The sequence below is a fragment of the Pelmatolapia mariae genome, linkage group LG17 (assembly GCF_036321145.2).
Source record: "Pelmatolapia mariae isolate MD_Pm_ZW linkage group LG17, Pm_UMD_F_2, whole genome shotgun sequence".
In the NCBI taxonomy this organism is placed as follows: domain Eukaryota; kingdom Metazoa; phylum Chordata; class Actinopteri; order Cichliformes; family Cichlidae; genus Pelmatolapia; species Pelmatolapia mariae.
The window spans coordinates 10,490,549-10,516,718 of record NC_086242.1 but is presented as its reverse complement, the minus strand read 5'-3'; the positions used below and the strand labels follow the sequence as shown (position 1 = coordinate 10,516,718).

General features: G+C 40.2%; 1 protein-coding gene across 8 annotated transcripts in view; it reads left to right on the top strand.

The window, feature by feature from the left end:
* Positions 1-26,170, top strand: part of wnt5b (wingless-type MMTV integration site family, member 5b) — a 91,861-nt gene that overhangs the window by 16,165 nt on the left and 49,526 nt on the right. For 5 of the 8 annotated variants that reach the window (XR_010096780.1, XM_063500663.1, XM_063500667.1 and 2 more), the window contains one exon: positions 21,958-22,099. The exons of the other annotated variants lie outside the window; for them this stretch is intronic. The gene's annotated coding sequence lies outside the window, so the exon portion shown is untranslated. The remainder of the gene's footprint in view (positions 1-21,957; positions 22,100-26,170) is intronic. 8 annotated transcript variants of the gene reach the window in all.

Below are 26,170 nucleotides of genomic sequence, written 5' to 3'. Positions count from 1 at the left end.
GTTTATTGATTGATTGACCTGTCGTTTGCATATCACAGTGCATTTGAGTCTGATGCTAGACGCTGGGCTGTACCACCCTGTAGTTTGCCTGTGAACGAGAAAATAAAGCACCCTGATCCATGTCTGGGTCGAAGCAAAATATTTGAGTTGCAATATACGAGAAGCTTCAAAATTTTAATTCATGTGTGTGACACAGAGAGACGGTTAGGGATGCTCAAGCTCATCTTCCTCAACCAGTTTGGGGGGAAAAGGCAATAGTGATATGAATGCTTAGAAACTGTAGAAAAAAGGAACAGAGGAGAGAGGCTCAGTGCATCATGGGAGAGCCCACAGCAACGTAGGACAACTCAAATCTAATGGAAAAATAATAAATCAGTGACCACAGCCAAAGGGATTCAAACTGAATTTTAGCAAATGTGTTTGCTGCAAGCAGCCTGCTCAAATGTGATTGGTCAGTAGTTCTCTTAGTAGTAGGATTTATTAATAAGATAATAGGTTACTCAAAAAAAAGAAAAAAAAAGAAAGGAGACATCCCACCTGATGTGCTGAGTTGCTAACATTGCACTCAGGTACAGATACAGATGCAAAAGGACCCCTTCTGTGTGTCTGGTATGCCAGTGGCTTTAGCTTATTAATTACACAGGCAGGTTTTTAAATGTTTTAACTACCAATAAGCACAATATCCAATATCACCAGATAAAGAATTATTATGTATAAGTTGTCGACTACCCACAAAGTATCAGTATGAATGTTTTTAATGTCTAAAGATTGTGTATGCATGCAAGGCCAGTCCAGGTCATAGAATGTGCTGTATGTGTCAATAACAGTGAAGGCCATGGGATTACATGACCTTGAATTCCACATGTATCTTCCACACACACACACACACACACACACACACACACACACACACACACACACACACACACACAGTCAAACACAAAGCCCCATGAAATCCTCAAACTCCTAGGGGTCTTTATGAGGCTCTTGCTTTGGTCACGGAAGGACAGGAGGAAATAAGCTGATGGTCTGTGTTTTTAAAAAGAGCAAATATATCTTCGGCACAATACATTTACATGCTGCTATTATTGCTTGTTTCAAATAATATCCAAATTTCTGTCTGAATAACAGCCAAAGGGGAAGTGTGATTATTAAAAGTGTGTTTCCGGACACGTATCGAGAGGAAGTCTGGGTACATGAAAAGGAATAATAGGAGAAAGGTATTAATGAGTCTGAAAAAGACTGGACATGTGTTTTGTAGACTCGCGTATTTACATTATCGTGTTTTTTTTCCAGCAATTTTCAAACCGAGATTCGGCCTTAGAGTGAGCTGCCCTTTACTTCCTTTAGTTTCTGTAACTTTCAGGGGAAATGGGGTAAACACTGGCTCCTGCCACCCACCATGCTAATAGACCTTTTTTCCTAGCAGTCATTTTGACATGTAAACACAGGTGATACTAATGATGCTAATTGAGGCTCTGCACCTAACGAACAGAACCTTCATTAATGTCATTGGCAACACCTGTGTTTTCATGTTACTTTATGCCAAAGTCTAGCTGAGCTTTCCTAATTACAGCAATGTCCAGTGTGGCTGCGTCAGACGTTTGCATTTGCACCTGCACCTCTGTCGGGAAAGTCCTGAAAAGTTTAGGCCTGCAGTGCGTGTGTGTGTGTGTGAAATTAGCTTACGATTACGACTACTTAATATATGAAAATCATGAAGTTTTTGTAAAAAGTTGTATATGTATTTTTAGAAGATAAGCCTAAGAGACGGGTGAGCAGTACAGATACGTGAACCGGTAAAGAGGAGGGAAGAATTTAAGGTAGTGGTTGGGCCCTGAGATCTCGGGACAGTTTCAACTGCTCCATGTGTGTATTTGTGTTTTTGTGTGTGTGTGTGTTTGTGTGATATCCTGCATATCAGCTTGTTTTTTGGACACTGGAGTTTGTGCAAAAACTGTATGTTTGTGTCACATTAAAAAAGGAAGTGTTTGTGTGTGTGTATTTTTTATTGTAATCATTATAGCCTATACACTTGCACCGCATGTGTGTTATCTGCATAATACTGGTCTATATGTATATTCCTGCATTTGAGCTTGTGTATGTGTGGGCTGCTATCCCTTTTATGTGTGTGTGTTCGTGCGTGCATGTGTGTGTGCATGTGCCATGAGCCCCAGTGAGATGCAGCGAGCATGACGGAGAATGACAGCTTGATTTATGGCGAGGCTATAAGTAGAATGACTACTGGTAGAGGAAGAGAGTGTGAGTGTGTGAGGGGGGAACATGATAGAGAGAGGGGGAAAAGGGAAGATTGGAAAGGATAGATTGTGGATGGAAAGAAGGGGAGATGGGGGGGTGACAGGAGGAAAAGGGATGCAGGGACAGGGAGTGAGAGAAAGAGAGATGGTCTGAGCGACAAAGCTAAAAAGGCATTGGACGAGGGAGAAGATGAGTGATGGCGGGTTGCCTTTAAAAAAAAGGGAAAAACGGAAAAGGGTCAGAAAGGGACTGATTGGGATTTTGTGAGAGGCTCTGAGTTTCTATTTGCATATTGCTTAAGTATGGCAGAAAAAAAAAGAAAAAACATGACCCAATCTGCAAGCTGCATGAAAAGACACGTAGAAGAGAAGGAGAAACAGGAGGAGGGAAAGTTTAGCTCTTGTTTGCGAAGGGTTAGTGCGCGTTGGTTTAATGACACAGTGCAGTTCACGCAGTGCAGCATGCTCGATAGCAAAAATACATTATCTTCACAATTACATTTACATCTTTAGACGTTTAGGGGATTTTGTTATGCAGAACGGCATATGCAGAGTGCAAATGAGCCTCAGTTCCCTGATCAATAACACTGCAAAGCGAACAATATCCAGGAGAATATTCAAGTGCGCCGATGATTACTGTGAATGTCATTGCAAGCTGTGAAATAAAAGATGTTATTATGTTACATTTTAGAGCTTTAATGCTTCATTATTAGTTTTGAAGATCCTCTGCTTGGCTGATGATTTTAAAAACCAAGACTTAGACGTTTTCTAATAGCATGGGAGTCGTTTCTGCAAGGACTCTGAATGGATCTCATACAATTTAACCTATAAAATGTGTTCATAAAGCCACTGCAGGTGGGATAAGGGGGAAAAATGTGGCATGAAACTGAGTTGCATGAATGCCGGTGTCCTGATATTTGTATCACTCATAATTAACCTCTTAACAACCACCAGGTGTCTGGCGACCCATCTAGAGTTGGGTTAAGGTTTGAGTTTGGTTCATGTCAAGATCTTTTTATAAAAATGTTATCCTGCATCCTGATTTATTGTTAACGCTTGATAAAATTGTGGGAAAATATAAAGTGGGGCATGCCAGAAAAGGTTTGAAGACCCCTGTCCTAGCCATAATCCCTACAAACTAAGATGTTTTTATTTAAAAACTTTGGCACTCTCCACCCAGACAAGTATTCGGCACAGCTGCAAAAATATTCATGGTTGATGTAAACAGGATAGCATAGCATTAGTTGCACATAGAAAATGCTTGAGAAGACGAACATCAAGTACTGTGAGTAAGGAAAAGGTAACACCAGACATGTCTTTAAATGTAATTTAATTAATCATTAGTTATTACATGGCCAACTGGTCATGGTAGCTGGCTGCCCCTCCCTGAGCATGGTTCTTCTGGAGGATTCTTCCTGTTAAAAGGGAGTTTTTTCTTTCCACCATTGCCAAGTTCTTGCTCATTGAGGGTTGATTCGATTCTGGGGTTTTCTCTGTATTATCATAGGGTCTTTATCTTTTGTTTTGATTTGGCGCTATGCTTAGGCAGAAGATGAAGTTGGACTTTTACAAAAAACTAAAACATGTGTACGTGTCCCAACACTCTTTTGATCAAACTTTGATGACACTGCTACAGAAGAGGATTGGGGTCACTGACAAAAATCTCTTTATGGGTTGTCATTCAAAAAAAGTATTGTAATGTTTTTTGATGTAATGCATTTTATTACTTTCTGAAGAAAGTAATTTGTTACACTATTTGTTACATTGATTTCCCCTGGTGCCATAACAAGGGCTGAAACTGTCCCATGATTACTAGTTAGAAAACCTTAGGTTACAGTCCCACAAGCTGACACAAATCCCTACTCTAATGATGACATACGTTCTGTTAGTGTGAAAATAAAGCAATCCCCACTATGTTTCTGCTGTAGAAACATGTTCAGGTCCAAATACAGGCTACAATGCTAAAAGCCTGACTGCTCATCACTGCCTTTGTTACTACTTTAAAATCAGTATCTGGCCTCTGGGCTGGGGTCAGCATACACTCAGCTTTGCAATCAATCTATGTTCATGGCTAGCTGTTAGCATCTGTTTGTGCAGATGTTGTTTTTTTGTGCAATAAAAAAATAATGTCTACACCTCCACTCCTCAAAAGTTTTAGACTGCTCCACCATTTACCTCCTCCCTGCACACAAACCGAATTCAAGTAAGGCCATAACTGTAACGTAATTACTGAATTTAGTACAGCAATGCATTGTATTACTACACTACTGAAAAATGGACAGTGTTGGGTGTAACGTTTTCCAAAGCAATCCTGTGCTAGATTTAACCTTAACAGAAGAAGCCATGGGAATCGGAAAGGAGTACGTACACAAATAGGAGGAAATCATTGTGTGAGCCTTGCCTTAATTTTTGTGGCTGCCAAGATCGAATCAGGGAGCTTACAAGGGTGTCCCTGTAATTTCTTTCTAACAGCCTCAGCTTGTGCCCAAAGGCTAAAACCCAATCTGTGAGTTTTTTTTAAACCAAAACTGGGTCAGCAGCATTTCTAGAAGTTTTTGTCTTATGTCTCCAAAAGATTTCTGGAGTAGTGCAGATGTTAGGTGTGAACAGAAGAAATTAGAAGAGCAGAAATTAAGGCCTTAAAACAAAAAAAGTCAGTGTTAATGTGTTCAAACTTTTAACCCTGTGATAACCTCAACCCCAAAACCAGGTGAAAAAAGTGAGGATTTTTGTGCGATTTCCCTTTTCTTTCTTTGTCTTCACATTGCACTTTATTGCTTTGGTCTTTTCATTGCTGTACTATCTTTTTCTCTTTTTCCAGAGGAAAAGTTGTAATTTTCTACCCTCTGGTATAAAATAGAGGAGTGTTTTCAGGGCACAGAGCAGGGACGGGGAAGAAACGACTGTGAGAAATATGAGCAGGAGAGACAGATAGAGACAGAAAGAAAGAGAGAGCGCAGTCTTTGATCTATCTCTTGGTAGGAGCTGGTCTTGGCATGCAGCCAGAAAACCCCACAGCGCACATATACAGACACACACACATATATGCACACACATTTAGGGCTCCAGGGCTTTGCTGATTATTTCTACTGGGAGGATCAAACACGCCTGCCCCCCCTCCCCTAACCACCCTCCCTTCTCCATCCTCCATCCATCTATCCATCCATCCTTCACCTATCTGTCTTTTTATGAGACCATCTGTCCAGGCATTCATCAGGCACCCCATCCATTCTTCTATCAGATGGAAAGATCTGATCTAAAAAAGCTAAAACACGTAACTTTCCTTACAGTGACTAATTATAACAGACTGTGAAACATATTAAGGGTCTCTGAGTTTTAAATCATCAGTGACTTTGCTGAGCCGTCAGTAGTGTGGGTGTCAGGATGGCCGAGTGGTCTAAGGCGCCAGATCCAAGGATGCAGTCCTTCCTCACTCATGGGATTTATGGTCTCCAAATGGAGGCGTGGGTTCAAATCCTGCTCCTGACAGTATTGTTGGCACTGATGTTTTTTAACGCATGTTGTTTATTGGAAAAAAAAAACGTATCCAACAAGTCTGCCGCTCTGTTGCTTTGTATTCAGTTGATGACATGTAAAGCTTATTTTTTCTTGTGAACTTTAAAGGTAACAAAGCCTAAGTGATAAGCAGAGCCGATACTTGGATTTTTAAAAAATCTTTATCTATTTGATTTTCCAGGAGTGCTACATTTTTTAAGGTTTTATAGGGAACATCTTCGCAATACTCAGTATTCATGACAAATTCAAACGAAATCACAGTAATTTTAATCCAATTAAATTCCGTTCAGTTTGATTCAGTTTTATTTATACAGCACCAAATCACAACAACACTCACCTCAAGGCGCTTTATATTGTAAGGTAGACACTACAATAATACATACAGAGAAGTTGTGCTATAATCATCGATTTTGGTTTGTGTGCAGGGAGGAGGTAAATGATGGAGCAGTCTGAAACTTTTGAGGAGTGGAGGTGTAGACATTATTTTTTTATTGCACAAAAAAACAACATCTGCACAAACAGATGCTAACAGCTAGCCATGAACATAGATTGATTGCAAAGCTGAGTGTATGCTGACCCCAGCCCAGAGGCCAGATACTGATTTTAAAGTAGTAACAAAGGCAGTGATGAGCAGTCAGGCTTTTAGCATTGTAGCCTATATTTGGACCTGAACATGTTTCTGCAGTAGACACATAGTGGGGATTGCTTTATTTTCACACTAACAGAACGTATGTCATCATTAGAGTAGGGATTTGTGTCAGCTTGTGGGACTGTAACCTAAGGTTTTCTAACTAGTAATCATGGTGCAGTTTCAGCCCTTGTTATGGCGCCAGGGGAAAGCAATGTAACAAATAGTGTGACAAATTACTTTCTTCAGAAAGTAACATAATCCATTACATAATAAAATGTTACAAATACTTTTTTTGAATGACAACCCATAAAGAGATTTTTGTCAGTGACCCCAATCCTCCTCTGTAGCAGTGTCATCAAAGTTTGATCAAAAGAGTGTTGGGACACGTACACGTATTTTAGGTAGTCCAACTACATCATGTGTCTAAGCACAGAATTTATTTACATAGTGCCAAATCAAAACATAAGATAAATATCCTATGATAATACAGAGAAAACTCCAACAATCGGACAACCCTCAATGAGCAAGAACTTGGCAACAGTGGGAAGGAAAAACTCCCTTTTAACAGGAAGAATCCTCCAGAAGAACCATGCTCAGGGAGGGGCGGCTATCTCCTGTAACCGATTGGGGTGAGAGGAGGAAGACAGGACAACAGACATGCTGTGGAATTCACACAGGATTTTCTTTCAACATCAAAATAGTCAAGGGTTTAAGCCCAATTTTTAATGTTGATCATTTTTTGATCAAAAGATTTTAATCAGCCGTCCGGACTCACAGTATGTATCTGGCGTGAAATCAGATCCAACATAACACTTATGCTCAACATAGTTTTTGCTTTACATAAAATTTCTCCACTTTTCTCCACTCAAACTAATCTGTGTCTATCAGCACCATCCGGGAGTTTCTTAACTGAAAATCTACCACATACAGTATAAAAGCTTGATGTAATTTGGACTGCACATTTTGAATCTTTTTCTTTTCCAGTGCCATGTTTTGTTTTGTTTTGTTTTTTTTGGACCCGGAAGTTACTTTATGTGACCTGTCCAGTCTGTCACAGGGCTAACACATCGAAGTAAGGAGAAGTCAAACACAAATGTCGTACAAATGCAACAATGTGCAAAGCAAGCACGCGAGCCATATAGCATAGTATATTTGTGTAACCTATAAATCCCAAATGACAGGGATGAGGCACATATCACACACGTAAAGACCATGAGCAGCAAAACGAAGAAAGCAGAGCAATATGCAGATTTGAAAGAAAGCGACAAAGGTGAAATTTTGTCTGTGTTCACTAAACATAATAAAAGAAAAATGCTTAAAAATGATAATTCAGTCAATAATTTGTTTTGATAAAAATGCCACCATAGTCTGTGTCACTATTCACATTAGCTGTGAATGTGTGGGCTGAGTTTAAGAGTATGAGGCTCTTAACCTCATTGTGTTCAAGCCCCACGTTGGGTAAAATTACTTGACTTGAAGTTGGCAAAGTATGAACTAACAAAAAAATCTGCAGTATGTGGAACCTTAGAGAAATAAGGCCTTCTCAAATAGAGAATCATTTTAAAGATGTCTTCTGTGGATTGTTGTGTGCACACACTGAGGGGGAATTTGTAGTTCTGGACTGTGCACAGAGAGTGCTGTCGACAGCTGCCATCAACAAGGTCAGGGCCCTGTGAGTGTGTGTTTGTACGAGAGACAGTCTGGAGACACAGTAACATCTTCAGCTGTTGCTTAAGTTGTAAAAGAGTTATTGTCAGTCTCTCAGTTCTTTCTGCCTTTCCTTCAATCCACTAAAGTACCGATTGCTTTATGCCGCCATCTGCCTTAAATTTTCATTTTGTTCCTCTAGAAATTATCTATATAACTGGAAGATTTCCTCTTGTTTGTCCCCTCTGGTCTACAATAATCACACCAGTCAGTTCCATGCTGAATCAGCTGCTATGAATTCTCTCCGTGTTTCTCTCTCTTGTTGAGCTGTGGAGCCTGAAGGTCTAACCTCCAGTTGAACTCACACACTGAAGTAACCGTGTGTGTGTGTGTGTGTGCATTTGTTTGTCATGACTATGAACTCTCAACTCTGACCTTCAGTGCATATCTATCTATCTATGTATCTATCTAGCTGTTTTCTCTCATAGTGCCTACAGGCAGATGTAGGGGTCATTAAAACAGGAGCTGTGTGTGGTGCGCATGTGCATGAGCGAGGGCACTGGCCCTTCCTCCACTGTCTAAAAAGGAAATACCAAATTATGGAGGCTCTCTCTCTCACACACACACACACACACACACGCTCATTATCTGCTTCATCTTTGTAACACTTCTGCTCTGCCACACTCAAAGAACGAGTGAAAAGCGGGCATAGAAAGTGGGCAGATTTAATTGATTTAGCTTGTTTGCAAACACAAAATGGACAGCAATAGTCCACACTTGCTCACATCCACACATCAGGCCACTCATTACCAGAAATGGGACGTAACAAAGTACAAATACGTTGTTGTTGTACTTAAGTACAGTTTTTGGGTATATTTAACTCTCTATTTATCTCTACTTTCTGCTCCTTGGTTTTAACATTTTTTGGTGTGAGTTATTGGTTATTGTAAAATATGAAACCAATTTGGAGGTAACAGGGATACGTAAAAGAAAATCCTGTTGGTGTATCCATCTCTGGTGCAACTCATGGAAAAGACGAAGAGATAAAAGAGGCAAAAAAGTGCAAAGCAAAGACACGTCTGTAAAAGGCAACTTTGCACAAAAAGAGATCACAAAAATGTCCTTAAAGGAGCTACCTTTTACTTTTATACTCTGAGTACATTTCATACCCTGCACTATTTCATTTTTGCTTTAGTAAAGAATAAACTGTGGTCATTGCAAAGCTTTGAACCTGACAACAAATCCCCTCATTTTTTGCTTTGTATTATTAAGTGTAAAGATAGAGATACCTGTACTCCAAAAGTGTGTTTAGAAAGGTTAAAATAATGGGACGATAACAGCCACAGCATCTAGTTGAAGTAAAAATGTGTGTGTGTATATATATATATATATATATATATATATATATATATATATATATATATATATATATATATATATATATATATATATATATATATATATATATATATATATCCACCTGACTACAACTTTGTTAAACCATCTGATGATTTTGATGGTTCCCAGATTGCATGCAAAATTCACTGTTCTCATATAAGAGACAAGAAAACATGTAACTGTGCAAGTTCTCTTCTCTATCTATCTATCTATCTATCTATCTATCTATCTATCTATCTATCTATCTATCTATCTATCTACATTAATTATACTGGATAATATACTGTGCTGTATATAATGGAGCTTGGACAAGAAATCGATTAAAGATGCAGTGAATGTGTCATCTTTGTGGGCAGTCAGTGCTAAATAAGCCAGAGCACACATCGCTAAGTGTAACCAGATAAAAGGAAAAAAGAAAAGTGATTAAAAAGGGAAGAATTCTAAAAAGAAGGACAGGCTGATAAACAGAAGACAGTAAGAAGAGAAAGAAAAAAGCTATGTGAGTGTGTCTGTGTTTGTGTGTGTGCTGGAAGTGTGCCAGGGAGCCTGCCAGCCAGCCAGGCTGAGCTGGAGGGCCCCTGCTGGGGGTGGAGGGTTCAGGCGAGCCCCCTGCCTTCACCGGCCTACTGGAGCATGCTGGTAAAGAAAGAGGGAGGAGGGAATGAAAGAGAAGGAGAGAAACAGAGACCCCAAGAGAAAGGGAAAAGAAGAAGGAAAAGAGGTGGAAACAGACAGACAGCCACAGGCAAGAGAGGAGGAGGAGGAGATGATGATGTTGGTGCAGAAAGAGAGGTGGAGAAGGTAAACCCAGAGCAGGAATGTGAGAGGAATGCAGGGCATGGAGGAGTTTTCCTTTGGCTGGAGAGAGAAAAGGAGAGAAGGAGAGTAGATGGGAGGGTGGGAGGTCCTGGAAACATAAGGCAGTGCAAAATACTCCTCTAATGTATTCCCTCTCCCCGTCTTTCCTACACCCTTATTCTTCCCCTGCAGACAGTCCACAGGTCCAGATGTGTTAAGGCACTCCGATCTGTTACAGATATCGATTTGACTGATCTTTTTTCTTCTTTTTCTCTTGAGTCATTCACCCACCTCACACATCCACACAAATGTAAAACCCAAAGCGAATGAGAAGAAATTCATTGAATATAAACAACCACAGTGAGTCGTGTTTTTCTGCTTGCTTGCATTTACAGTCACAAAATTAATTTTAACTATGGAGACAGAGTGATTTGCACTAAAATCAGTCTTGAAGGTTTTACTTTAATTTGTTCCACTGATCAAAAGCCACAAAAGGGCCAGTGCTGCAGCGTTGCTTCTTTAATGAAGAAAGCAACATGGGACTGAATCCCTATATAATACTAAAATAGTAGCTCTTTAAAGTTAAGCTTTAGTGTGAATGAGGTTAAGCTTTTTGAGTGAATACCTGCCTGCAGAGACAGACTGTGTGCCTTTTTCTGTGTGTGTGTGTGTGTGTGTGTGTGTGTGTGTGTGTGTGTGTGTGTGTGTGTGTGTGTGTGTGTGTGTGTGTGTGTGTGTGTCCCACGCTGGGCTCACTTAAAAGACCCACTCTTTAAATATAAATAGCACTGTTACAGACACACAACTGTGTATTTGTGTGGGTGTACTTGTATTACTGACATTGTAGGGACATGAATCCCTTTAGTCGTTGTAGGGACGCATCTCCCTTCTGGGGACAAAAACCAAGTCTTCATAAAACATACCGCACCTTAAGGTGAAGATTTAAGGTTTGTGTGTGTCTGTAGGGTCAAACAGACACACATTTCCCCTTTAGTCAAAGATATGTCTTTTTGTCTTCCACCTACACACAAGGTCTCTTTTGGTGACTTTGGTTTATGACAACTAACAACTTATTTGTAGAGGAGACTTTGATGTCACATTAAACACTGTAACACATTCACTTACCACACAAAGGATGATCAGGAGGAGACACAAATCAATGGGGGGGTGTTGTGTTAGGAAAGGCATCTGGCATAAAAATCTATCAAATATTTACTTCTATTCAATTCAGTGTTATTTATATAGCCCCAAATCACAACAAAGAAAGCACTTGGCGACAGTGGGAAGGAAAAACTCCCTTTTAACAGGAAGAAACCTCCAGAAGACGCACTCATGGCTGCCACTCCACACTCATGGAGTAGCAGCCATCTGCCGTGACCAGTTGGGAGTGATCCATCCAACTATAAGCCATATGCTTCTAGTTAAGGCTAATCTAAAAAAGTAGAGAGGGTGTAGGTCTCCCAAATCCAAAATGGGAGCTGTTTCCACAGAGGGGCCTGAAAGCTGAAGGCTCTGCCTCCCATTTTACTTTTAAATACCCTAGGAACCACAAGTAGGCGTGCAACCCAAATGCTCTGTTGGGGTGTTACAGGAATATAGGGTCATTAAGATAAGATGGGGCCTTATTTTTCAAGACCTTGTATGTGAGGAACAGGATTTTAAATTCCATTCTGGATTGATCAAGGGAGCCAGTGAAGAGAACCTAGTATAGGAGAATTTTGCTCTTTCTAGTCCCTGGTAATATTGTCACTGCAGGATTTTCAATCAGCTTAAGGCTTTTCAGAGAGTTTTTAGGATTACAGTAGACCAGCCTAAAAGTAATAAATGCATGAACTCGTTATTCAGAATCACTCTGAGACAGGATGTTTCTAATTCTAGAGATATTGCACAAATTCAAGAAAGGAGTCCTACATATTTGTTTAATATGCACATTGACGAACATTTTCCACTTTGGTGATCTCTTGAGTTAGGTTTCTTTCTTGTTCTTTGAATTTTTGTTCCTGTTTTTTATAATCTAATAAACATTTGATAGCTTTTCCATCCTTTTAGCTCTTTGTCCCTCCGTCTGTTTGCATATGTGTTGGTTTCTTTGTAATCAGTTTTCGTTTTATTTTGGTAATGACTTATTGTTTTCATCTGTGGTTGTTTTGCTTCCTTTTTGTTTTCACACTTTTGTAATTGTCTGTCTGTCCTTATTGGTTGCATCTGTACTCACCTTTTTTCACCTGTCACCAAACAACCCTGTGTATGCATTGTCCCTTTATCAGTTATCAGACTGTCTATTTTCCTTCCCACCTGTTTCCCACATACTCTTTTGTGTTCCTCAAGCTATTATGCCTGCCCTTAGGTACTTGTTTTGTTTGGACTATTTGGACATTTTTGCTTTCATTCAGTATTTCTGCTTCTCCATTCTGCATTTGGGTCCTGTTTTGACAAACATGTAAAGTGTAATTTATTCCTTTTGCAGGTTTAATGCAGGGTGCATTTTAACCAAAACCTAGCTATGTAGCTTTCAGCGACTAACCAGCAAGTGGAAGCAAAAGTAAAGTTTAAAACACACACAAAAAAAGGACACTCCAGCCGTTGAGTTTGGTGCTCTTAAAAAAAGAAACTCAAAAACACATCTCATCTCAAAAAACACAACTGGTTCTGATGTTTCTAAACAGCAAAAGAAAGAAATGGAAATTCTCAGTGCATCAAATTCTCACATAGAGGAAACAGCTGGGAGAATTACATGGTTTAATCCAGGAGTTGTGTCACAACCATCTTTGCACATATTTCAGGATGTGAGTGGGGCAGTTGAGCTCTTTTTGGCAAAGCTGGGACCACCAACTCTAAGGAGGCAAAGAAATCATTTCAGAGAGCCAGTTGACCCAGAGTACTTTTTAGCTGTGTGTCTAGATGAGTCTGAATATTATTTTTAACGCATGAAATAGTTGCACAGATTTTACGCCTCCAGTGTGTAAAGGCCTTAAGAGTTCAATCTTTCCACTACCAATGCAATCAGTGTGGATGAATCCAGATTTTCAGTTTCTTCCTTTTCTGATACCGACTTCATTTTTTTCACAGTGCATTTTTTGAGGATGAATTTTCCGCAAAAAGCGCATCGTTATCAGTGTTTTTACATATGTTACACGACAAGTTCTGCTTCAAAATATTTAGTTTTACATTTTTTTTTCGCATCGTCTCACTGTGTAAAGGCCCTGATTACCATTGCCAAAAACCATTTTGTGCATATTTCTACAACGCCAGTATCATCTGACAGAATGGTAGCACTTCACATCGTTGAACCAGAATGCATTGTGAGCACTTAGTTTGTGCATCTCATAAATTGTAAAACTACAAAAAAGCTCATTTAGTTCCTAGTTTAATTAAAAAAGGTCATATTTCCTATATTCATTATATGTAAAATTGATTATTTCAAGCTCTTTTTCTTTTTAATTTTAATATTTGGATCTTAGATCATAAAAATCCAAACTTGCATTTATAATATTTCCTGAGCTCAATCAAAGAAAATTAGAGTGGCAGTTCCCCACAGAGCTTTTGTCGTCATGTATACCAAACTCCCAGCATTGCGCTGCAAGCCTCAGCAGAAACGTGACCACGAAGAACCTGGAAGCCACAGTAGTTCAAGATCAACTTCTAGACACACTTCAAACACCTTGGATTCTGTCCCTCTCCACTCTTTCTCGAGTCTGACTTTGGACCACTGAGAAGCAGTTGAGTTCTTTTCCTCTGTAGCCCAGGTAAGATGCTTCTGATGTCTCTAGTTCAGGAGTGGCTTGATATTAGGAATGCAACGCCTGTAGTCCCTTTCTTGAAGACATCTGTGTCGGTGGTTCTTGATGCACTGACACCAGCCTGACTCCACTCCTTCTGAAGCTTCCTCAAGTCCTTTCCTACCACACTGTTCCCTGCCACTCACATTTTCATTAATATGTTCCAATACAGCACTCTGCAAACAGCCAGCCTTTTCAGCAATGACTTTCTGTGGCTTATCCTCCTGGTGGAGGGTGTCAACAATAGTCATGTGGACAACTGTCAAGTCAGCAGACTGATTATGGTTGACTGAGAAATACATGGTATTGATACTGTTTGAGTAGTAATTTACTCAGATTTAAAAAACGTAAATATTCTAATAATGTGTGTTTCAGATTTCAATGATCTGTAAATTGTAATTGTAATGAAACCATAAAAAGGCTTGAAACTATCTGTAACAAATGTAGAATATATGGATGTTATATAGGAATCTTAAAAAAACATAAAAAAAATAAATGTTCTTTAGTTTAGGAAGGAAGGAAGACATGCTTGGTGTGACAGAAGAGGATCCAAGAGATAGGATGAGATGGAGGGTGATCACCCCTAAAGGGAGCAGCCAAAAGAAGAAGAAGGTTCTAGATGGTCACTTACCACGCTCACAGTGCAGCTACCCAACTATTTAAAATGTTAATGGTTAATAGGAAACCCCTGATTTGGTATTCTTAGTGATACGTTGGCTGGATGAAACTGTCAGTATGAAGTCGTAGTGTTAAAGCTTTCAGCGTAAATGACTGGAGCAAGTGGCTATTTTCTAAGCCTTATTTCTACTCTTTGTACCCCTTTATATGTGCATTTTTTCCTCTTGTTCTTTTCTGCTCACTTATTGGCATCACTGTGAAGCAGTGTTGCCAGAGCTTCTAAACACAGCAGGAAATCTCTGTCTCTTCCTCGAGCGTGCTCTCAGGGGGATTGGTGAGACATTCTCTTATTTGTACGGGTTTATCTGTGTATGTAGCCACTCGTGTATTTATGTGGGTTTCTGCATGCGTGTGTGTTATATGCGCAGAAATGTCAAAACAAATGCCAGCATCTTCCACCTTTGTGTCTCCAATCAATTCATCCTGACCAGAATTCTTTTAAGACGAAAAAGGATTGGATGAAGGCAAGGAAGAGAGGAAAAAAGGAAAGGAAGGAAGAGGCAAGAGGAAGACAGCAGGGGAAGATAGAGCTGTATGGAGGAAGAAAAAAAAGGGGGCGTATAAGGAGCGGGATTAAAATGTGGGGAAGAGATAGTAATGAGAGATGGTAGGAAAGGAGAGGAGGTGGGGGAGAAGTGAAAAGGAGGTGAAAAGTGTCACATACACACATGCATGAGAATAGAGGAGGGTGGGGGGGAGGGGGGGGAGAGAGGTCACAGAGGTAGAGTAGCTCTGTATGTGGTGACAGGACAGTGTTGCCACACAAGTCAATAGGCCTGTCTGCACTGTCTTGTCTGCATGCATTTGTGGCAGTGGTCTCTTAGCTTTAATTGAAGTCCTGTGTCAGCACCATAGTAACATAGCCTATGGGATGTTCAGTCAGTGTGGTGTGACATACTTTCATCTCTCTAACACATCAGACATCTGCGTTTTTTTTCTTTCACAGCTCATGTTTTTTTGTGTGTTTTCCTTCCTTCTTCTGAAAAAAAGGAAGGATGGAAGAACATGCCCATGAAACCCTAGTGTGTTTTGCTTTTTGATTAAAATTACCCTCTTGTTCCTTTTAAAATACGCATTTAATTGCAAAGTGTCCTCCCTGTTTTATTTTGTTTCCAGCTAAACTTCACATGAGAGAGATGCAGATGAATGAAGTGATGTGACACCTTTCACTCTAGCACCAATCCAAATAGACATATTACAGTTATTGATTGATCCACATCAGCTTTGTTTTAGATGTTTTCTCTTTTGTTTCTTTCTGACATCTAATGCTGTTCTCAAACATACACTGTAGCCCTGAGTTTAACAAAGCTGCGGACAATGGCTAAAGTTTCTGGTACCACTGGTATAGGAAAAAATTTGTATTCCCCAAATGATTGCAAGTGGTTGCTGGACGAAAGTGTGATATTGATTGCTAAAGCCCCAGTCATGAAAAGCTGGCGAGTCAGGGAAATATTGACAAGTGGCTGTGATTTCTTGGTTGCTAGCAGGTTGCCACAGTCACTTATAGTTTGTATAAGACTTCTCTGCAAAAACTCTGCAACTAGTCGCTGACTGCTAATGAAACGTTTAGAGTGCGACTCAAGCTGGAAATAGAGACTTTTCCCCTTCAAAGTGAAAAGTGTCCCATTTGAAAAGCATTGCCTGCAGCGGAAAGGTGCACCTTCTGCTTTGTAGGCAAATGCTCTCTGTTCCGGATTTGCATTGCACTTTTTCAAGTTTACCAACTGCTTGCTGGTTAGTTACTAACTGTTTGCAGACAAGTCAGCATCTTTAATGCAGACGGGGTGACCGCAGCAATTTTCTGGTGACATATACAATCACAAAAAGCTTTTGGTGCTGCACCTTTTTTGTGTCTGATTTTACCCAGCAACCGCTCACCAACCCCTCAAGGAATACACATTTTTCCTTAGTGACCAGAGGTTGCCAGGGGGGTTCCAGCCTGTCTGACTAGCTTTCTACTTCTGCTGAGAGGATTATGGGAATTAAACCAGTGTGGAGGTTACAGAGCTGCACTTTTGTGCAGTCCCTGAACAAGCCAGCAGTGCATTGCCTCTACACAATGACACTATGCGTAGGTTGAATACTAACTGGCTGAACATCTCGCTTGAACTGGAATGCTAACTACTACAGCAGAAAGAGAAAGAAGCACAAAAGACAACAAAGACTGTAGTTTTAATTTTAGGTCTGAAAAGTGTAGCCACTTTTTTTTTAAGCATTTTAAACCGCTATCCTTTGTAATGACCATAGAAGCCCTATAGAAGTCTTGTTGTCCAAACTAAACACTGACTGATGACTTTATGGGCTTTTTATGATGCCAGCACAACAACCCAGGAAACAGATCAACACCGCAGTTCCGGCAATCCAAATGAAGGAAAGAAGAGAAGAAACATGCAAATTTCCTCTTTGCCTGCCTTGCCTGCATTCACCTGTTTTTTTTACCCCGGTTTTTTGCATGTATGTTCACAATCTTTGTTCAACTAACCAAAAGGTACAAGTACTCGATATGTTACGCTGTTATGAGTCACTGCCTTCTCACTTTGCCTTGTTTCTTGTTTGTCAAGTGTGCGTTTTCAGAACACAGGAGATTAAACATTGATAGATTTCCTTCAGTGGGACACTTTCCTGTTGATGGAACTCATAAAATACACACAAGGACACAAATAAAGAAGAAACAGGTAAAAGGATTTCTCCTGCTTGTAGACAATAAAGAAGCAGTTGGTCACATGTGATGTGTATTCATGTGTGCATCAAACTGGTCTATTTGTCAGGAGAAACTCTGGGGAGATCTTTTCTGAAAAAGACAAAACAAGAAAGAGAAGAAAGAGAGTTTTTTATGTAACATTCATTCATATCATCCGCAGTTCATATAACATTTATACAACAGTGAAGAAGTCTAAAACATAAACTGGAATAAGAAAGAGAAGTAAAACGGGCACTGGCTTTCTTTCCATCATAACACCCTTCCATCTTATCTCCTGCTTTCCCATCACTTTCTCTTCAGCATTTTCTTTGCTCTCCTTTTCCTTTCTTCCTCCCTCGTCACCCTCCCCACCATCCATCTCTCAGCTTCTCTTTCACTGCCTGACTCCCCCTCTCTTCTTCCTGCTCACCACACACACACACACACACACACACACACACACACACAGACACACACACAGACACACACACAGACACACACGAAGGCATGCTGACACTTAAACTAAATGCAATCACACACACCCTATTCCCTTACTCCCTCCTCTCACCACCCACACAGAATCGAGGACACATACAGGCCACAAAATACCATAGACACACTTTTGCTCACACACACTCGCTCACACACAGAGGATCCCCCACACAGAGTACTTTCAGCACTTTCTTCTTTACCATACTCAGCAAGATCAGATGTCAAGTCAACTGACAACACACACAGAGGCTGTATTTTTCTTTTCACCATGCTCTGTTTCCTCTTTCCTCTTATAGAATATATGCATTTTTAAAGCTTCCTTACACACAGATACGCACACACAATTCTGATAGCTATTTAGAGGAGTCAAAGAGTAGATGGGGCAAAGAGGCGAGGATTTAGGGTAAAGAAATGTGTGTGTGTATATATATATATATATATATATATATATATATATTCATTAGATATAAAAGGGAAAAGAGATGGAGAACATAAACACACCATTCAGTATTCAAAAATAAAGACATGATAGCCTAACCTTTAGCTTCGCATGTAAGCAAAGAGTAGCTATTAGAGCACGCTTGCAAGACAAAAATTGACTCTGTATTCAACACACACACACTGAAAGAGACACAGAGAGAGTGAAACATGAATAAATGATTTTCATGCACTTACAAAACCACCACGAGCCGAGACGCTCTCACACATATGCGCTCAATGTGTGTTTGCATATTGGCAGCAAACGCAGTATACAATACACGCACACATGCGCATACAATTAAATTACATGCATATTTTCCTGCAGGCAGCATATATTGACACAGACCTGGACACGCATGCAGAAACACATGCTTTCTCCATGCTTTATGAGAAGTGTTTTGACGCTTTACGCATGCACAAGGAAAGTGCAAAGACAGTATTTGTATATTCAAGGAAGCTCTAATATTCCTCCATGCAGACCAGTGGTAATGCTTTGAAATTGTCTACCATTTGTATGCATAATTAAATACTTGATTGTAATCAGATTTGGGATTGTATAAGAATAGTCATGTGTTTTTCTTGTGCAGGTGTCCATGCAGGTAGCATGGATTTTTGTCATGGATGTTCGGATTTAGATACACAGAAATGTTCTAGTTTGTTATTGTCATTGCAATACAATTCAAGCTTGAAGACCCAAACTCAAACTGTCTGCAGTTTACAAAACAAGTCTAACCTTTATACCTGCCACTGCTTTCCTATGCACTGAGAGGTTATTATTAGTGATTAGTACCATTTAGATGGTGCATTTTTAAAAAAAATCTTTCCATTGTTTGTTTATAAATTTGTTCCCAACATCTCAGCTTTCATGATCAGAGTGCAATCAGTAACACAGAAAATATTCAACTTTATTCTAAGCAATGAGAAACGCTAGTTAGCTTCTATTCACATTGCTGCTCTTATCCAGCAGTAGCTTAAGTGCCTTGCTCAGGGGCAGAGTGACAGTAGCTGGCGAGGGAATGGAGAGTGGTTTTCATTCGTTCGTTCGGCAGCCTTCCAGTGAAAACCACACAGCTTTCACCTTTAGGCAACCGCTGCCCCTGATATATATTTAAGTGCAGGCTGCCTTTAGCTAAACACACACACACACACACACATATACACTCACACTCACAGGGCAACACGGCCACACACCATGTGTACAAGCCAGATTTGGCTTCGTCCTCATGCCTGCCATACGGTTGATTCCTCCCCACTGTGCACACGCTGCAGGCCAAACACACAGCACTTGCGTGTGGTATGTGTGTGTGTGTGTGTGGTAGCAGAGACTGAGAAAAGAAAAGGGAAGCAAATCAAACTAGGAGAGAGCAGACATATATTTTACCAGGAAGAACTATTTCAGGGGGAAAAAAATTACCTGCCTTGCACACATGACTTGTTAACATCATGTTTTTTTGTGCAGTAAAATCATCTGTGTGCTCTGTACTAGATTTTACAGGTCACATGTGTGTTATGACCTTGATGTCTTATATATTTTGAGTACTACATTAATTTTTAATAAGCATGCAAGGCTTTAACAATGCCTCATCTAGCCTCGACACATGTAATGTGATGCCTGTAATGCAGAAAACAAGGTGGCTAAATTTAAAAGCACACCTTTTTCCTCACAAATTATGCCTCCGAGTCACAATTTGTTACTATTTTTCAAATCCTTGGAGAGGCTAAAGAAAAAGATGTGCCCAGAAGGGCACCTTTCTGCTCACCTCTAGAGGTGAGCAGAAAGGTGCCCTTCTGGGCACAGGAACCAACTGCCTCACCAGCAACTCATTTTGAATGCCGGTAGGCATCTCATCAACCCATATCAATGCCTGTGTGGTCAGTTTACTTTCCCTCTGCATAAAGCAGCGTTTGATTACCAGGCTAAGCAGAGGATTGTAATAAAATGGTAGCATTGGGAAGCTGCAGTATTTCATACATACAGTGATAACATTTTTAGTGAAACAAATACAGGAGTGGAAAACAGGATGTCCAGGAGTGGACAGGTTTGAAAATTCAGCTGGAAATTAGTGACGTGAATGCACATTGTTTCCACATCTAAGCAGCATTTTCAGACTTAAATCATACTGGCATAAATGTCAAGTAGAGGAACCGCTGATACTCCTTTACATGAAACAAGGCTGACTGTGCATAGGTGAACCACATAGGCAGGCAGGCAGCTGGTGTAGTGTAAACAGAACCCAGTGCACATCCACCATGAACCCTGCTGCCAACATCTGTGTCCATTATGGACTATGTCAGCAACTTAAGCCAGCATAGTGCAAACTGAGACTAAACAGAATAACCAGGTTGTGTCTGCACCACAGGTGGGCCGTAAAAGACCATATTTAAGTGTTCTAATGCCATTTAACCGTTTCATTATTGGAAAAATTACACATTCACACGTAAACAGCACCTCGTCTGTTTTTCTGCCTCACTGTGGTCACGACCTTCCAATGTATTTCAATGGGAAGAAGGATTTGTGTCTACATTGTCTATGTTTTTGAGGCTTCTCTAAGGGGGGCACATTACAGCTTTGAAGAACGTGACACTGTATCCAAAACCTCTGGTCTTAGTTCTGGTGCCTACACCTAACCGAACTGCAAGTAAAAGCACAACTCACATGCAAAAGCCCTTCCAAATAAAATCCAAAACTCACTAGGTTTCAAGCTGTATTGTGAGTAATAATGTGTAAAAAATCTTCACATGCATGGATACAAACTGGAGGATAAAAGTTGGTGGCCATGTAAGCAAGAAAGGGGGGGAGAGGAAAACAAAACAATGGATTCAATTTTGTGACTGTTTCACATAATGCGGGAATGTGTTGTGAGCAAAGACCTTGACAAGTCAGTATAAACCTTTATGAACACTTAACGTTCCACTGAGACATTTGAATGATAGCCTAATACAATAAACAGGGACATACAATAAAGCATTATTTAAAATGTATGTGGGCAAGGGCTGAAAAGCTCGAGAAAGCAAAATCAAGATGCAAACTGCAGAGGAGAATGTGAGGAAAGAAAGAATGAGGGTGGATAGACAGCAGTCTCTGTGAACCTGCATAGACAAGCTCAGTCAAGCTGCTTTGGTGAGAGAGGGAGAGAAAGCAAGGGTGTTTTGACAGCTCGGAGCCATCACAGCAGCAGAAGGCAGTCTATGCGTGTGTGTGTGATTGTGTATGTGTGTGTGTGTTTTAGTCTCTGTGGGTGCAGGTGGTTGCGTATCTGTGCACGTACTGTACTGGTGTGTCGGTGTATGTGTATGCGTACATGCACACAAAAGACTAAAGGCAGAGACAGACAGTGACGTTTCTTCTGATTCAGAGACAAAGAGGGGGGAAAGGAAAGTGTAGCACAGAGGCTGGATGAAGGACAAATACATTTTTTTAAAAGATCTGGGGCTGTGTCTGTGTGTGGTGTGTATCATATTGAGTATACATATTGATATGTGTCAGGAAGCCTGCAACCAGACCAAACCCTCTCATTAGAGGGTTGTTGATGAGCAGACTCTTGCTTCACCATTTTTTCACCTTTTTGACATTATTTCCTCTCCCTTCCATCTCCGTAGACGCAGACAGAGCAAGCATAAACTCTTTGTGAGCCTAGACCTACTTCACCTTCACACACCTCCACACAGTCACACTGGGATCTGGCCTGAACAAAAAACACTCTTCAGCAGCTGCTACTAAACGACTCAGGAGCGGTTGGAGGTGAGATGTTTTGCTCAAGGGCACCTTGTCTTGAAGTGAATGCCTTTTTCTTCTTCTTCTTGTGTTTGAAAACGGGAACCACTGTTAAGCACTGGTGGCCCTACAGTTGCAAACCTGTGCTTTTTGCTACAATTGCAGTCGCAGTCGACTGTATTTGCATTTGCTTGTTTGTATCATGATTAACTGTTTTGTCAGAGCATCAGGGTATTGTGAAAAAAAAAAAAAATACATTAAATCTGCAATGACTAATTTTGATGGCTACAACAGCAGATATGATATAAGCATCCAATGTATATAAAGTATGTTAGCCGCTGTGGCTGCCTTTTGTTCTATTCTCTCTTAAGATGATCCCACACTACTTCAATAATGTTGAGGTACAAGCTCTGAAGTAGCCAATCCATGACCGGTAGTGTTTCACTGTGCGTTTTTATTTTGCCAGGGAGTTGCCAGCTGTAGCCAATCAGATACTTTCCAGATGGTGGTTCAAAAGTTGACAGTACCTTTTTGCATTCATAGTTCTGTCATTTCTAATGAGGCTTCACTGAACAGTGGATGGATCAACTGAAGGGCAAGACCTCAGGTTATGTGTCAGGTCAATGCTGGATTTTATTTCCTTCATAGCTTTCATATGATACTGTTAATCTACTGTGGATAGTTTTTCAGGCCTGCCACTTTTTTCTTTTGTCCTCCATTTGTTCGCCTTGCTCAAATTTTTTAAGGACACACTCCACACCATGCTGAGATGTGCCATGTTGGTGCAAAAATACTATTTTATGCTTGTCAAATGGTTTCAAACTGATTCATAGAACTGTGTTAAGTAGCTTAACAATCAAAATCATTCCTCTGAATATAGTCAGGTACAAGGACTAGACCGAAAATGAGTGAATACACTTTGAAAGCTTTTCAGAATGCCTGGGGAACTATTCTTCAATACCACCTTAAATATGAAAAGAAAGTCTGGCTCCATGGAATCAAAATATAAAGACATAAAGGGTGACTTTTGTACAGCACTGTACTTATCAGTTAAACTGCAAAGCAAGCCCTTATAAGGTCATTAATACTTAATGCTAAATAAGATGAAATGGCACCCCTATGCTCACACGCCTAAAAAATACATAAATGAAAGCCTTAATATAATTAAACACTGCTGTCAAAAAAGAGGGCACAAATATGATTAATCACATTTTTTGTTAAAAATATTGATTACAGTAGCTTTACAGTTAGGGTTAGCTGTGATATCATCTAAGCTACTATTGCATATCTGCAACATACAAAACATACAGTGGTACATATGGCATTTGATGAAGAGTCCAACAATTTTGAGGGAATAAAAGCAGGCAAAAAGATTTATCAACAGTTTGCCTCGTACAGTCTCATTGTTTCTCCTTCCTGTTTGCCAGACAACCAATGCACATGAGTAAACAGGGAGAGTGAACGTTTGCTGCTTGTCAAGCACATATACGCACGTGTGTGTGTGTGTGTGTGTGTGTGTGTGTGTGTGTGTGTGTGTGTGTGTGTGTGTGTGTGTGTGTGTGTGTGTGTGTCTAAGAGAGAAGATGGTTGTCCTTTTAAGAGGGCCAAACGATGGAAGGATTCGGGGTTTGTGTGTGTGTGTGTGTGTGTGTATTAACAATGTACCCTCATGTCCCCTGTGTCAAAGCCTGGCTAAATCAAGTGAATCATGCTGTGTGTGTGTGTGTGTGTGTGTGTGTGTGTGTGTGTGTGTGTGTGTGTGTGTGTGTCAGGCCAGATCAATATGAACTAATCAATAGGAGAAGACAGCTAGAAGGACCTTGGGGACTGCAGATACGCACCTGGTGCACTCACACACGCACGCACAGTCTCCTCTTTGTATTCCACGCTCAGTTTCTCTATTTATCTTCTCTCACTCCCCTTCCCATATCTCTTTCTCACTCTTACATTAGTCTCTTTTTAGAATATCTATTTTCTCTTTCACGTAGTTCGAGCTCTAATCATGTATACACTTGTATGTCGCTGCCTAATTTACTCTTTGTCCGGTAACAAACCTGGTAAGGCGGGTTTCTTTAAGTTTGATCATATCAGTTGAACCATATCAATTCATATGTTTCAACTGATATTTCGAAAGATATATATTATAAATCTGCCATCACTCACCTGCTGCCATGCATCTCAATCCATCCTTTATTGCAATGAGCTGCAATTATTCTGATCAAAATGTTTGTAATAAATTGCTATTATTTGGGGAAGAATTACACCCTTTGTCAGAGTGACAGAATATTCATTTCCTCTGACGGGTTTTAGGTTTTGTCCAGCCTGGTCTTGAATTTTGGTATCTATGGTACCAGTATTGACTTAAATTCTCAACACTGACCGCATGTGGTATTTTTCTGAAAAAAGAAATAAGAGAAACTATCCATCTTCTTCTGCTTAGCCAACTCAGGGTCACAATTTCAGCCTATACCAGCTGTCATATGGCAAGAGGAGGGGTATATCCTGGAGAGGTTGCCAATCTATGGCAACCATTCATGCTCACATTCACACCTACGGCCAATTTAGAATCACCAATTAACCTAATATTGCATGCATGTCTTTGGAGTGCGGGTGCATGCACGCAAACTCCAAACAGAAACGCCCCAGCTAGTTCATGGGGTCAAACCCTGTGAGGCGATGGTGCTAACCACCAAAGAAAAACTAATATAAATATTATTGTTATGCAAATAGAAATATATTCCATTTAAATAGACATTACTCAAACGTATTGTCTGAGCTATTAAAAAATGGATGTCTTGAAAAACTTGGAAAAGAGTGACGTTTGTATAGCTGTTTTTCAAAATAAAACATTCCAAGGACATAAATTATTTAAATAGCATTTTGTAATATTTAAAGCCTTACAGCTTTACTTTGTTTCCACACAAAAAACCCAAAGGTCCAGCAATAAGGCTGGACAAGTGCAAACAGTCGGAAAGATTTCCAGTGTGAATCTCTTTTCCTCCCATAGGACTTCTTACAGATCCACACACGCACGCCTACACATAGAAACCAATCAAAACCCCCATATTTCTTATAAAGTGTGAATCAAGCGTTTACCAAATCCTGAGTTGACAGGCTGGTTATCAGCAGGGACATTACAGCTCTGGTGGACTCACTCTGGTGAGTCTGAGGCACTTTGAGTTAAATTCGCTCAGCATGCAAATTGGGAAACTATAATTCATTTACAGGGAGATAAGAGCACTCCTCTGTCTCAATAATGCCTTTATATACTGAATATTAAATAACTGTTTGATGGAGATTTTCTTATGGTTTAAATGTCCACTTCCAGGGTTAATTGAAATGAACAGGGATAGACCAGTACTCTGAAGTTCAACCAGTTTAGACCTCCGCAGGCTAATTTTTAAGAATTCCCTTGTGATTGGATCACTTCAGGGTTCCTTTTGCTTTTTATCATCCTGGTCTTTTTCTGTATCTTACTATTCAGTATCCCAGCCTTTTTGTTTAACAACAGCATTCACTCGAGCTTTCCCCTTCGTGCACAACCAGATAACCCATGGTAAGAGCTTCCTGAAGGCTTGGCTTACCATAGTCTTCACGTGCACCTATAAATATGTTATAAAGCTATGATGGCTTTGGAGGAACAACAGTGTCAACAGTGTCACAGAGTTCTTGCAAAGCTTGAAGAGTTTGGAATTGCTTTTCTTAGTGTGCATCATGCTCCCAAAGATGCAAACACGATTGCTGTGAAGGTGGGGAGTGGGAGCACAGTCCGGTCGCTGTGGGTGTTCAGCTCCAGAGTAGCAAAACATACCCAGATTTTAGCATTCAGTCTGGGTTCAATAAACTGCTGTATTATTATCTCTCCTAACCCATCTGTTACTGGCTTTATTCTCAAAATAAACATGGATTTATCAGTCAGTCGCACTGTTTTTTTTTCCCCAGTCAGTTGCTGTGAAATGCTGGTCTGAGCCCACCCCAAGCATTTGTCTTGTGTCCTCTTCTGAAAAGCAGTTTAGAGACTGCTGCTCATCCTCTGAGACCGCTGCTAGACGGGCTTCTTTTTGACAGGACTTTTGCACATAGCTTGCATTCTTTATT